Source organism: Schistocerca serialis, chromosome 2, assembly GCF_023864345.2.
Source record: "Schistocerca serialis cubense isolate TAMUIC-IGC-003099 chromosome 2, iqSchSeri2.2, whole genome shotgun sequence".
Taxonomy (NCBI): domain Eukaryota; kingdom Metazoa; phylum Arthropoda; class Insecta; order Orthoptera; family Acrididae; genus Schistocerca; species Schistocerca serialis.
Window position 1 is genome coordinate 616883237 of NC_064639.1, and position 14666 is coordinate 616897902.

Genomic DNA, 14666 nt, shown 5'->3' on the forward strand with positions numbered 1-14666 from the left:
GTTTGTTTCTATTCGGCACGATGGCATCTGCCAGGAGGACAACGCAACATGTCACTGTGTACCGTGTGGTTCGAAGAGCACCAGAATGAATTAACCATAATCCCCGGCCACGAAACTCCCAGGTTTTAAGCCCAGTCGAGACTGTGGGACCACCTCTATCGAGTCCATCGCGCCACGGATCCTCAAATGAGAAATCTAGCGCTGCTACCCACTGCACTGGAGTCGGCATGGCTCCACATTCCATATCGGTACTATAATATCCACGACACTATGTTCTAGCCACATGATGTTCAAATGAACTAAGTGAACAAACTTCAACAAATATTATCGAGACTACGTATAAAAAAACTGTATCGTGTATAAATGACGATAATTTTTCATTATTTCTGTAATAATTTAATTTCTATGTGAATTAAAATTATCAGAGAACTATCTGTGATAATTGTGGTTCAGTTGTTCTTCCTGTGGTAACCGATGAATTGTTCGGACGTGAGACGTGTGAGGTCTGTAAAGAGAAAACCTGTAACTATATATTGTTAATTATTATTTGAAGAAAAGAGTAGCTATTGTCTAGACGTGGATTTGTATTTATTTCAGTTGTAATCGAATCTAATTAATGTTTTTAAGTGTTAATTTTCATCTCCGCAATTAGAAGCGCAGCCGTTAGCGCTAGTAAGCCCAGCGGAGTTTAGTAGTAGCTGGTATAAAAAATATGTCGGTATTTATCATTGAAAATAATTTTAAATGCTAAAGAATAGAGATAAAAGGCTTAAATAGTTTTATCTAAATATATTACCTTGATAAAATAAATCGAGAATAACAATAGACAAATTGACTATCGTCTGTCTGCCGCCATCTTAGCAAAAATATCTCCGCGGCAGTTTTGAATCGAGAATATTAACAAACGTAAATGTTGTTAGATATAAATGAATGGAAGTAAATATGCCCTGGTGGTCCCGAATCTGCTTTAAAAGACAGAATTCAACTCAGATTGAATCCTTAAATACAGTGCTCACAGCACGTTATGTAGTATCAATTTCTTATTTGCTGATGTATGAAGCTTAATTATTTCGGACGATTTACATGAAATATTTTAATAGGAGACATATTGTGCGCGGGTAGTATTTTGTGACTAAATGTTCCCTTTGCTAGAGAAAAGTGCTTCCATCTTCAGTAATTATTGTAAAATCTGATAAATGATATGCAATTTAGTGCCACTTACACGACTTTACAGACAACATTTCCACCGAACGTCAAGTGGAAATTTCTTCAGCAGAGTGACAAATATTAGCCGGGATAATCATTTTTGAGATCCAACGAATTGTTACGCTGACAATAGGTTCGAAAATGGTTCAAATGGCTCTGAACACTATGGGACTTAACATATATGGTCATCAGTCCCCTAGAAGTTAGAACTACTTAAACCTAACTAACCTAAGAACATCACACACATCCATGCCCGAGGCAGGATTCGAACCTGCGACCGTAGCGTTCACGCGGTTCCAGACTGTAGCGCCTAGAACCGCACGGCCGCAACGTCCGGCGCTGACAATAGGTAACTGGTTATATATATATATATATATATATATATATATATATATATATATATATATATATATATTGTTGTTGGAGGTCTTCAGTCCTGAGACTGGTTTGATGCAGCTCTCCATGCTGCTCTATCCTGTGCAAGCTTCTTCATCTCCCAGTACCTACTGCTACCTACATCCTTCTGAATCTGCTTAGTGTATTCATCTCTTTGTCTCCCTCTACGATTTTTACCCTCCACGCTGCCCTCCAACGCTAAATATGTGATCCGTTGATGCCTCAGAACATGTCCTACCAACCGGTCCCTTCTTCTTGTCAAGTTGTGCCACAAACTCCTCTTCTCCCCAATTCTATTCAATACCTCCTCATTATTTATGTGATCTACCCATCTAATCTTCAGCATACATGGCTACACTCCATACAAATACTTTGAGAAACGACTCCCTGACACTTAAATCTATACTCGATGTTAACAAATTTCTCTTCTTCAGAAACGCTTTCCTTGCCATTGCCAGTCTACATTTTATATCCTCTCTACTTCGACCATCATCAGTTATTTTGCTCCCCAAATAACAAAACTCCTTTATTACTTTAAGTGTCTCATTTCCTAATCTAATTCCCTCAGCATCACCCCACTTAATTCGACTACATTCCATTATCCTAGTTTTGCATTTGTTGATGTTCATCTTATATCCTCCTTTCAAGACACTGTCCATTCCGTTCAACTGCTGTTCCAAGTCCTTTGCTGTCTCTGACAGAATTACAATGTCATCGGCGAACCTCAAAGTTTTTATTTCTTCTGCATGGCTTTTAATTCCAACTCTGAATTTTTCTTTTGTTTCCTTTACTGCTTGCTCAATATACAGATTGAATAACATCGGGGAGAGGCTCCCTTCCCAACCACTGCTTCCCTTTCGCGCCCCTCAACTCTGATAACTGCCATTTGGTTTCTGTTCAAATTGTAAATAGACTTTCGCTCCCTGTATGTTACCCCTGCCGCCTTTAGAATATATATTGATCTACCTGAAATATGGTTTATAAGTAATTAAAGTCACGAAATACTACAAACCGGTTCCACCACAGTACCTTCTAGAACTTCACTGTTACTCTTCCTGCACATCTCACACACCGGTCCACGCTGGAAAAGGTGGTTATCCAGGCTTTCGATAGGTTGTCACGTTAATGAGACAGGACAGGGCATAATTATTCTTTGCCTCCTCTCTTTATGTATTTACAGTCACACATTGGCTTGCTGGAAGTTGTTCGTGCATTTTGAAATGCTCACGTCATTGTGTGGTTCTGTGATCGAATATTGGCCGTCCCGTAAGACGCGCTGTCAGTGCTCCTTACGCCAGAACAACTGGCGGCTGTGACGGGACCGACGCGGCGTGCGTGTGTGCGCGCGTGCTTACGGCAGACGGCGACCCCAAACGCCGCAAAACACTCCGGCCGGTACTGCTCGCTCGCCGCGCTGGTGACGTCACAAACAGGAGGCAGCGGCGGCTGGCCAGCCTCCCAGCTAGCGGCGCTTCCAAGTCGGTCACGGCGGCGGCGCTGGACGGCGCGCAGTCTGTCTGGCAGTGCCAACGCGTCATAGCGAGCGGCAGTACGTCCGAACTCTGTACCCTCACACTGTGACTTGTGTGGAGCAACTGTATTAGCCTCGGCCTATAACTTTGGTAAAAATATAATTTTCCAATGTGTTATTTATTTAGTGGCTTGATCTACCAGATGGTTAAAATTAAAGTGCAGCTACTCACGGAGATCCAGTGTATAGTTATTGCATGACAGTGAAGCTTGGTAGATACGTTAATCCGCTAAAGCAGAACCGATTTACGCTGGAAAAAAGTTAGTTCCAACTTTGACCACCAGGTGCAAATCTGGCGCTGTACAGCATCTCGTCGACGTCTCCGAATCTCAGATCGAACAAACTGTGTAAGCAACGATTAATGATAAAATCTGCATTATGCCTTTCTCATTTGTTCGACCATTCCTGCGCACGTCCCATTCCTAATCCATCGTATATGGAAACATTTCTATACGTCTTCCATACATTCATAGCGTTAGATTTGCTCGCGGTGACCAAGATTTTAATTATTTTTTTCTAGCGTAAATCGGTTCCACATTAAAGCATTACAATATCTACCAAGCCTCGCTACCTTACGAGGATTACCGCAAACACCTTTGTGAGTAATCCATGCGAACAGGCCTTGAAACGGCCAGTGCTACCGACCGATCTCTGTGTCATCGCCGGCCGGTGTTAGTTTAGATGACCGGAGCCGCTAGTTCTCAATCAAGTATCTCCTCCATTGGCCTCACAAGGGCTGAATGTACCACCCCAGTGGTCACCCATCAAAGCGCCATCCAAGTGCGACAGTGCTAAAACAGTGATCTGACGGGAACCAGTGTTACCACTGCGTCAAGGTCGTTGGCTACCTTTGTGAGTAGCTACACTTGTACCATGGGTAGTGGAGCCTAACTTCCGAGCCCAGTTACTGCTATCAAAATGGCCAATGTTGTCAAGCAACCACATTGCCCTGTGTAAGAGCAACTTCTGCGCTGTAAAACCCCTTTTTCACCGGCGACTTCTATGTCTCAATCGACTACTCGTGACAAGCGAGTTTACTGTAGCGCTCTTGACATGATATTCTTCTACAATTCGCTTTTAATGAGTAATAGGCTTCATCCTCCGGTGACAAAATTACGTTGTCCTTAGCGTGTTTCCTTTTCAGTTCGCCCCTTGAAAATGAGCTAATGAGAGATCGTCCGTCTTACAAAACGACGGAATGTAGTAACAGCTTTAAGGAACTAACGATGATAAGAGCGTATTAATGAAGAACTTCGTTGTACATGTTCCTGGTAGAGCTTGTGTGGCAAATTATTCACACTGCTGACGAGTAAAAGAATGGGGAAAAAATTTGCTGAGGCGGTTAGACTTTCGAATTAAATTGCAATTTTTTTTTAAAAAAATAACCTTTATTATCATCGTAGTAAGCAACGAAGACAAGAAGAACTTTGCAAAAAGTAATCAATAAATTGTTTTAAACTTCTTCTTTCACTTTAATATCACTAGAACATACAGTTTTCAACGACCCATCAGAAATTTGTGCCCGACTGGGATTCGAACCTGGGTCTCTTGCTTACTAGGCAGATGCTCACAACACTTAAACGAGCGGTCTGTTAACTATCGGGAAAGACAAATAGTAGTACCTTATGCACATGCGCTGGGCAGCCTTAGATGTCTGCGACTGGGAAAAGATTCTTTCACCGCCTTAGTGATGGAGGAAAGATACTGAAGATGATGGATGCCTGGTGTTTCTCATATTACTTCTTATGCGCAAGAGCACTGCATAATGATTCCACTACCACCGACGTACACTCAGCGTAAGGACCGCGAATACAAGATAAGAGAATTTAGGGCTCGTACGGATACAAGCTGATAGTCGTTTTTCCCTTCTTCCCATTGAAAATAGAGCAGAAAATGAATGCAGCAAGAGATGGCTTGCGAGATATGTATGTAGATGGAGTTGTAGAAATGGCCGAGAACCTAGAATCTATATAATTGCCCGACACCTCTACGCAATGCAGTTAATATCTGGGGTCGGCCGCTGTGGCCGAGCGGTCTGCGCGCTTGAGTCTGGAACCGCGCGATCGCTACGGTCGCAGGTTCGAATCCTGCCTCGGGCATGGATGTGTGCGATGTCCTTAGGTTAGTTAGGTTTAAGTAGTTTTAAGTTCTAGGGTACTGACGACCTCAGATGTTAAGTTCCATAGTGGTCAGAGTCATTTGAATCATTAATATCTGGGACGACTTCCCGGAAGGAAGATTCGCATTTCACTGGTGGTCCGACCCACTCTTGACAGCGGAGAAGCTTCACTGTCGCCGCGTACAATGCGGCAACGGGATTGCGGATAGAGCGAACAGCGCGCGTACAACAGGATGCAGCACAATAAGCCGGCGCGCATGCGCACGCGGGATACAAAGCCCTTCTCGCTACTCACGGCGCGCCGCTTTCTGTTGCAGATCTTTTTCCAAGAAAAAACTGCGTCAGGCACTCAGGGACACGTGAAGCGCAACACTGTTTCAGCTGGGTGTTACGTGTGTCCGTCTGCACTCCTGCAGGTGCGGCAGACACCGCGGGTGCGCCGCTGTTTGCAGACTGTAATGGCTGCGTTTGGCGAAAGAGAACCCATTCTCTTCTTGTAACATTTCATTTAAATTGTTCCTTTGAAGCTGCCCCGTGAGACCGGCTTCCATTATCCGTGCTTTCAGAACAGTCGATGTCGGTTGGGTGCTGCAGGTTCAAAAAATGGCTCTGAGCACTATGGGACTTAACTTCTGAGGTAATCAGTCCCCTAGAACTTACAACTACTTAAACCTAACTAACCTAAGGACATCACACACATCCATGCCCGAGGCAGGATTCGAACCTGCGACCATAGCGGTCGCGCGGTTCCAGACTGTAGCGCCTAGAACCGCTCGGCCACTCCGACCGGCGGTGCTGCAGGTAATGGCGAGTATGCAGTATAGGGAAACACGGAACAAGGCTCCAGCGAGAAAATGGAAGTCATAATTCGAGTTTAAAGGTGCATAATGGGCTTAGGAACAATGAAATATGTAAATTATTACGTAAAGCGTCGTTTCCTTGTCGTAATTATAGACAATAATTAAACCTACGATCAAACTGAACATACATATAATACAGTACATTTCCCACACTCAACAACTTTACAAAGCCTTTACGCGTAACATGTCCTAAAAATCAACATACAAAAACATTTTTTGAAAGCAGTTACTATAACCTAGTAACCGGTAAACATAATTAACATAGCTGTCTTGACAGGCAGATAGCAGAAATAAACAAATAAATAGTACCAATCAACAAATAACATTAACAAAATAACGCAAAGACTCACCGTTACTGAAATATTTGTTGCAATGTGTCTCAGTTCAAATGTTCACAAATGATTATCCAGTTTCGATCACTTAATGATCATCGTCAGATGTAAAAATTAAAATAAAACATTAATTAGTGTCTATTTAAGTACATAATACAGACTAAAAATACTTAAAAATTAACTGAAGTTTAACACTCGGTAAGGCCGATAGACACACATCGTAAAATTCTGCATACGGCGGGTGAAGGACTGTTTTCCAACATCCTGGAAGAACTTGAAATCCATGGTCATCGCCTGAGAGAACCATCTAAAATACGGACTCTTCAGTGTGACTTCAAGAATTTTGATGACTTAGTCAGACGGCCCAGTCAGTAGAAGTTCTGCATGCTTGTTGCAGCAATCTTCAACGGAAGACGACCTTTAGTTTGCAGCGAGGCACCGCGGCCGCGGACAACCTGAACCCAACGTACGCAAGCACAACGCATACTCATACACTTCAGACGCCCTCTAGTGACAGCAGCGTGCTTTCAGTATTTAAGAACACTGTTTTAACTTCATTATTAATGTCCACGAGATGCCTCACGTATTAATATTACGTACATTTATCCAAATAGGTTATCAGTTTTAAAATAATTTTAGCCGGTCTTGTAGACAATATGTTGGTTACACAATAATTGGTGATCGTGTGGTCTTCAGTCCTGAGACTGGTTTGATGCAGCTCTCCATGCTACTCTATCCTGTGCAAGCTTCTTCATCTCCCAGTACCTACTGCAGCCTACATCCCTCTGAATCTGTTTAGTGTATTCATCTCTTCGTCTCCCTCTACGATTTACCCTCCACGCTGCCCTCCAATACTAAATTGGTGATCCCTTCATGCCTCAGAACATGTCCTACCAACCGATCCCTTCTTCTAGTCAAGTTGTGCCACAAATTTCTCTTATCTCCAATTCTATTCAGTACCTCTTCATTAGTTACGTGACCTACCTATTTAATCTTCAGCATTCTTCTGTAGCACCACATTTCGAAAGCTTTTGTTCTCTTCTTGTCCAAACTATTTATCGTCCATGTTTCACTTTCATACATGGCTACAATCCATACAAATACTTTCGCCCGCATCTCGTGGTCGTGCGGTAGCGTTCTCGCTTCCCACGCCCGGGTTCCCGGGTTCGATTCCCGGCGGGGTCAGGAATTTTCTCTGCCTCGTGATGGCTGGGTGTTGTGTGCTGTCCTTAGGTTAGTTAGGTTTAAGTAGTACTAAGTTCTAGGGGACTTATGACCACAGCAGTTGAGTCCCATAGTGCTCAGAGCCATTTCACAAATACTTTCAGAAACGACTTCCGGACACTTAAATCTATACTCGATGTTAAAAAATTTCTCTTCTTCAGAAACGCTTTCCTTCCCATTGCCAATCTACGTTTTATATCCTCTCTACTTCTACCATCATCAGTTATTTTGCTCCCCAAATAGCAAAATTCATTTACTAATCTAAGCGTCCTCATTTCCTAATCTAATTCCCGCAGCATCATCCGATTTAATTCGACGACATTATTAGTTGCCCAACCATCCTCCGTGCCAGCTTCCTAACCCCCCTTTCCCACCCATCATCAGTGAAACTTGGATCTGTACGACGGAAAATGGAATTAGTAAAATGCTGGACACCACTGAATGCTTCTACGTCTCCTATTATGCTGGTCCCCTTATTTTACACTTAATGAGTGTCTCCTTTCATTTGATTTTTTGTTTTTTTACTTTTCACAGCTTACGATTAACCATTTACAATTTAAGTGTAGGTGCAGATACGTTATCCATTGCGAATAGTTTCATTTAAAGTCTATTTTTTATCGTTCCGAAAAACAGTGTAGTATACAGATATCCTTATTAGTTGTAGATGGGAAACTGTATCAAAATATTAACAGCAATGGAAATGTCAGCTACTTTACCAGCAGGATGTGCTATTACTGTATAAATTATATTTATTCAGGATCCATCTTTTTATCATTTATTGGACGGAAAAATAATAAGAGTGATGACGGTAGAACTTTACTGAACAAGTATGAGTGACAAAACTACAAAACTGTATTTCGTAGAGGCGGAATTCTTTTCAAAACACACTTAAGATAAAGTGTGTGAATCGGGACTAAGAGAGAGAGAGAGAGAGAGAGAGAGAGAGAGAGAGAGAGAGAGAGAGAAGATGAAATAGCCCAAACCACTACGAATAGAAAAGAAGTGAATACCTCGTGTAATACATATAAAGCGAGACAAGTGTCAGCCAATCACCTTGTCGCATCAGTGTAACAACTTTTGGCTTTGAGCACCGTTAGTTAGGCAGCGTTCCAAATCAGTTTGGCCAGTTATGCTATAGTTGCCATTTGTGGAGTCGTTATTGTGGACTTCAGTCCGAACAATGATTCCCTATTTACCTCTGAAAAATTCATTACGTAAGTAACTGAAATATGAGTGGAGGAAGGAAGGACAGAGACTAGCGTTCTGGACATCGTGGTCAGAACACGGAGGACAACCTCATACAAACAAGAGTGAAGTGGAAATTCATCCCTACTTAGGTTACTGCATTTTTTCTAGATTTAGTCCACTAATGAAACTACACTTTCACTTAGGTTACTAATTAAACTACACACACTAATACAGGTAACATAGTACTATTTGACATCATGACGTTTCCACTATAAATAAGATCCGCGTGTGCTATCATAGCTAACTAGGTATATGTACACTCTTTATTGGCAGTACAACCAATTTTGCATTTGTCTGCCGCTGCTGTAATATCTCGCTATTCCAGCGATATAGAGACAGTGGTGACGATAGTATCTTTGTGGCGGCACATAGCTCCATTTTCGACTCCATGCGTCCGCCCAAAAAACAGATGGAGATGGCCGTTGACACTCTACAGGGAATGAATGCCCAGCCGCTGGATTGATATCTGACCATTGGAGTCTCCGTCACGCCGATGTCCGAATAAAACTGTTATCTCGCTTTCTTGGCCCAGACTTTGACTTGGGATTGTTTAATCGTGTGTTGTCGTTCGAACGGATTGTGTTTTGTTCGTTGTTACTTTCAGTCGTAACATTCGGTTTTAATGTTTTTCGCCCGTCGAATTAGCGCCCATCCTAAACTGTCCTCTCACACGGACGAGGAGCGAACGACGTCACAGCGTGGGACTCCACGTTCCACTACACTGTGGGGCGTGAACTGAAGAATCTGGCACGTCTCGTGGACAGAAACGTGACCATTTTTTTAAATTAATTAAAGACTGTGTGGTATGATTATGAGCTATTTCAAAGCATCAGCAAATTGAGGTTATCTCGAAAACGTGTCGTTCAGTTAAGACTTGTTATAGTTAAATGACAGAAAACTACATATTGATAGTTAAAGGCGTCCTGACGTCTAGGCATGATACTAAACCGTTTCAGTGGTACGGCGCAATGATGATCTATGAAAAGCGTGTCGTTTAGATGCAGTTTGTCATAGTTAAATAACAAATCTGCATAGTTAATTATATTTACCTGTATTTTGAATAATGTATTTGCTGCAATTGTCTTAGCACAGGCCAACGAATAGAATGTTCCCGCAGAGGCCAGAAATACATACATCAAAAAAAGTTTTGCATCACGTCGGTTCCGTAAGTTCCGGAACCTGTACAGAAAACTGGAATAAAGATCAACATAAAAATCATTTCCGCCCTTTTTATTGCTCATGAAAATCACACATTGAATGTAGCACCACCATACAGCGAGATCTTCAGAGGTGGAGGTCCAGATTGCTGTACACACCGGTACCTCTAATACCCAGTAGCACGTCCTCTTGCATTGATGCATGCCTGTATTCGTCGTGGCATACTAAGCACAAGTTCATCAGGGCACTGTTAGTCCAGATTGTCCCACTCCTCAACGGCGTTTCGGCGTAGATCCCTCAGCGTGGTTCGTGGGTCATGTTGTCCATAAACAGCCCTTTTCGAGTCATCCCAGGCATGTTCGAAGGGTTCATGTCTGGAGAACATGTTGGCCACTCTGGTCGAGCGATGTCGTTATCCTGAAGGAAGTCACAATATGTGCACGATGGGGGCGAGCATTGTTGTCCATGAAGACGGATGCCTCGCCAATATGCTGCCGATATGGTTCCGCTATCGGTCGGACGATGGCATTCACGTATAGTACAGCTGTTACGGCGCCTTCCAAGACCACCAGCGGCGTACGTCGGCCGCACATAATGCCACCCCAAAACAGCAGTGTGTTCAGCCTGATAGGGTTGCCTCCAAGCACGTCTCCGACGATTGTGCGGTTGAAGGCAAATGCGACACTCATCGGTGAAGAAAACCTCATTCCAATCCTGAGCGGTCCATTCGGCATGTTGTTGGGCCCATCTGTACCGCGCTGTATGGTGTGGTTGCAAAGATGGACCTCGACATTGACGTCTGGCGTGAATTTGCGCATCACGAAGCCTATTGCGCACAGTTTGAGTCGTAACACGACGTCCTGTGGCTGCACGAAAAGCATTATTAACATGGTGGCATTGCTGTCAGGGTTTCTCCGAGCCATAATCCGTAGGTTGCGGTCATCCACTGCAGCAGTAGCCCTTGGGCGGCCTGAGCGAGCCATGTCATCGACAGTTTCTGTCTCTCTGTACCTCCTCCATGTCCGAACAACATCGCTTTGGTTCACTTTGAGACGCCTGGACACTTCCCTTGTTGAGAGAGCTTCTTGGCACAAACAATGCGGACGCTATCGAACCGCGGTACTGATCCTCTAGGCATGGTTGAACTATAGACAACACGAGCCGTGTACTCCCTTCCTGGTGGAAAGACTGGAACTGATCGCCTGTCGGACCCCCTGCGTCTAATAGTCGCTGCTCATGCATGGTTGTTTACTTCTTTTGACGGGTTTAGTGACATCTATGAACAGTCAAAGGGACTGTCTCGGTGATACAATATCGACAGTCAACGTCTATCTTCATGAGTTCTGGGAACCGCGATGATGCAAAACTTTTTTTGATGTATGTATTAAACGTTACTGCCAGTCTGTGTCACAAAGTAAATACAAGTTATAAAATGGTTCAAATGGCTCTGAGCACTATGGAACTTCTTTGGTCATCAGTCCCCTAGAACTTAGAACTACTTAAACCTAACTAACCTAAGGACATCACACACATCCATGCCCGAGGCAGGATTCGAACCTGCGACCGTAGCGCTTCCCGCGCCCGGGTTCCCGGGTTCGATTCCCGGCGGGGTCAGGGATTTCCTCTGCCTCGTGATGACTGGGTGTTGTGTGATGTCCTTAGGTTAGTTAAGTTTAAGTAGTTCTAAGTTCTAGGGGACTGATGACCATAGATGTTAAGTCCCATAGTGCTCAGAGCCATTTGAACCATTTTTGAATTTTTGCGACCGTAGCGGTCGCGCGGTTCCAAACTGTAGCGCCTAGAAGCGCTCGGCCACTCCGGCCGTCAAACACAAGTTATACACTGAAAGCTTTCGATATTATGAAACTTTCTGTATACTTTTTTTTGGCTGCCTCATGTTTGTATGTTGCTGATAAATATGTTTTTCAGTGATGGCGAGCAGCTTCGAAAAAAATCACCTTTTTCATTCAAATGAAATTATGAAACTAATCTCAGTATTGAAATCTACGTGGTGAAGTACGTTACTTCACAGTGATTGTAGTCAATGCAATATCGAGAGTAGAGATATTATGTATGCGCAGTCTGACAGTGGCACAGTATTTTAACTGTATTGAATTTAAAACCGACAATATGATGAAGATTAGTAAATTAGTTCTTCTAGTAGGTATTTCAGATATTTTTACAGCATTATGTAGTGTTCTTCTACCAGCAGTTCGTTGTTCAACTCCGTTCTGAGTGAATGGTTTCATAATTTCGGAAATGTGAACTGAAATAGTTGTAAGTTTTGTAAAAGAAAAAAAAAATTGTCTGTATTTGTGAATAGTGACTATTTTGTTTTCCAAAATTTTCTCCTCGTGTAAGAAACTTAACGGAATGCAGAATTTGAAATAGTAAAGTGAATCTGATTAACTGCCAAAAGAAACTAATTGTATGCTCAGTGAAAAGCATGTAACTGAAATAATCTGTTGCAGGATGTGGGGTTTGGGTTAGGTTGGGTACGGCCGTGCCCTTTCAAAGGAACCATCGCGGCATTTGCCTGGAGCGATTTAGGGAAATCACGGAAAACCTAAAATGAGGGTGGACGGACGCGTGATTGAACCGTCGTCCTCCCGAATGCGAGTCCAGTGTGCTAACCACGGCGCCACCTCACTCGGTGCTGCACGAGGCGTAAGGTGCAATGCACACGCGACAAAATATTCATAACTTCACTAAGAATGGTGAAGATGGGTTTTACTTCAAAGAAAATCGATCTTGTAAAATGAAACTCTGATTATGGACAAAAAGGACTGTACAGCATGAGAGGACTCTGACAATTACAAAATGGTCTCATTACGGAAATGATGCGCATCACAACCATTTGCGCAATTTGTCACCATGAAAACAAAGAAATCAACTTAACAGTGATTCTAAATATTATTAGTTATCTGAGTGACAAAGATTTCCTTCAATTAGTAGTTCTGATAAACAAACATCTGATTCTTGTGCATGCATGGGTTACCTTTAAAAGTTCCTCCAAAAATGTTCTAGATTGATACAAAGAACGAAATAGCTTTATAAACTAGTTTTCACCTCCATAATAAAGGCCGGCTGCGGTGGCCGTGCGGTTCTAGGCGCTCAGTCCGGAACCTCGCGGATGCTACGGTCGCAGGTTCGAATCCTGCCTCGGGCGTGGATGTGTGTGATGTCCTTAGGTTAGTTAGGTTTAAGTAGTTCTAAGTCTATGGGTACTGATGACCTCAGATGTTAAGTCCCATAGTGCTCAGAGTCATTTGAACCATAATAAAGTATTCCAGACAGTTTTTCCCAAATTCAAAAATAACAGATCTCATATCTGAAAACCTCAACTGCTCGGTACTATGCCTCAACTGGCTGACTAGCAAGTGAACCACAGATAAAACTAAACACTATGTCAAGGATCTTACTAACTACTCGTGCAGTGCGCCCATCATCTTTGTCCCAGTACGGGGAAGGTAAATTGTTTACAATGACAGAAAACATACGAAAACCTTGCACAGTATATCTTCAAAGAACACAGTATGTCTTCAAAGAAACACCCGCCTCAGTGTGTACGATATATACACATTTGAGAAGCAGCCATCAACTTTCTATTAATCTAAATTTGTGATTGTTCCGCCCTTCACGTCCAGCTTTTAAAGCCTTTGGGCACGTGTTGTATCCAACAGGAAAGCGCGCTCGCTTACACGGCTTTTGTCGCGTATTCCCGTGAGGCCGGTGGGTATCGATAAAATCTCGCTAACGCCGAGTGGGTTTGGGTAGAACACGTTCGGGGCAGTGGTTTTGCCGCTATTAAGGCGTCGTTACGAAGCGGATGTTGCGCACCGGTCCAATATTTCAGCCGACACCTGTTCCCGACGCTGTCGGCAGTTCGGGAGCGCTACAGATGGCCGTTGGATACGTTAATGGGCCCTCGGCGCCTCCACTCGCACCGATACGGATCGGCGCGCAGCGCAGCAGGAAAGGCCGCACCTCTGGGCACAGAGGCGCCGCCGGCGGGTTCCAGGAAACCCGCCCCGTGGCTGCGTCTTCAGGTGCAAGCACACTGCTTTCATACGACTCTAAAAAGTATACAGCACTCCGTCTTCAGGCCACAAGTGGCCCATCGGGATCATCCGACCGCCGTGTCATCCTAGGTTGAGGATGCGTGTGGTCAGCACACTGCTCTCCCGGTCGGTATGATGGTTTTCTTTGACCGGAGCCGCTACAGTTCGGTCGAGTAGCTCCTCAATTGGCATCACGAGGCTGAGTGCACCCCGAAAAATGGCAACAGCGCATGGTGGCTGTATGGTCACCCATCCAAGTGCCGGCCACGCCCGACAGTGCTTAACTTCGGTGATCTCACGGGAACCGGTGTATCCACTGCGGCAAGGCCGTTGCCAAAAAGTGTACAGGGCCATCACAAATTACTGGAACGCTTCATAAAGTGGTCCCTAGACTATCAATAATATTGTGCGTTGATACTGGAAGCAAGACTGAAGAGAAATCAAGATACGTTCATTGGGCAATATCAGAAATTGAGTCCGCCTTGCTGCAAAACACCTTGTTATTCGTTTATTTCTTTATAATCCCAAACT

At 43.7% G+C, this 14666-nt stretch overlaps 1 protein-coding gene and 1 pseudogene across 1 annotated transcript in view; one reads left to right on the forward strand and one right to left on the reverse strand.

Annotated features, from left to right (window-relative positions):
* The window catches only part of LOC126457668 (single Ig IL-1-related receptor-like), a 372082-nt gene that overhangs the window by 212789 nt on the left and 144627 nt on the right, over window positions 1–14666 (forward strand). The gene's annotated exons all lie outside the window — the stretch shown is intronic.
* LOC126458810 (5S ribosomal RNA) lies at window positions 14354–14470 on the reverse strand (annotated as a pseudogene).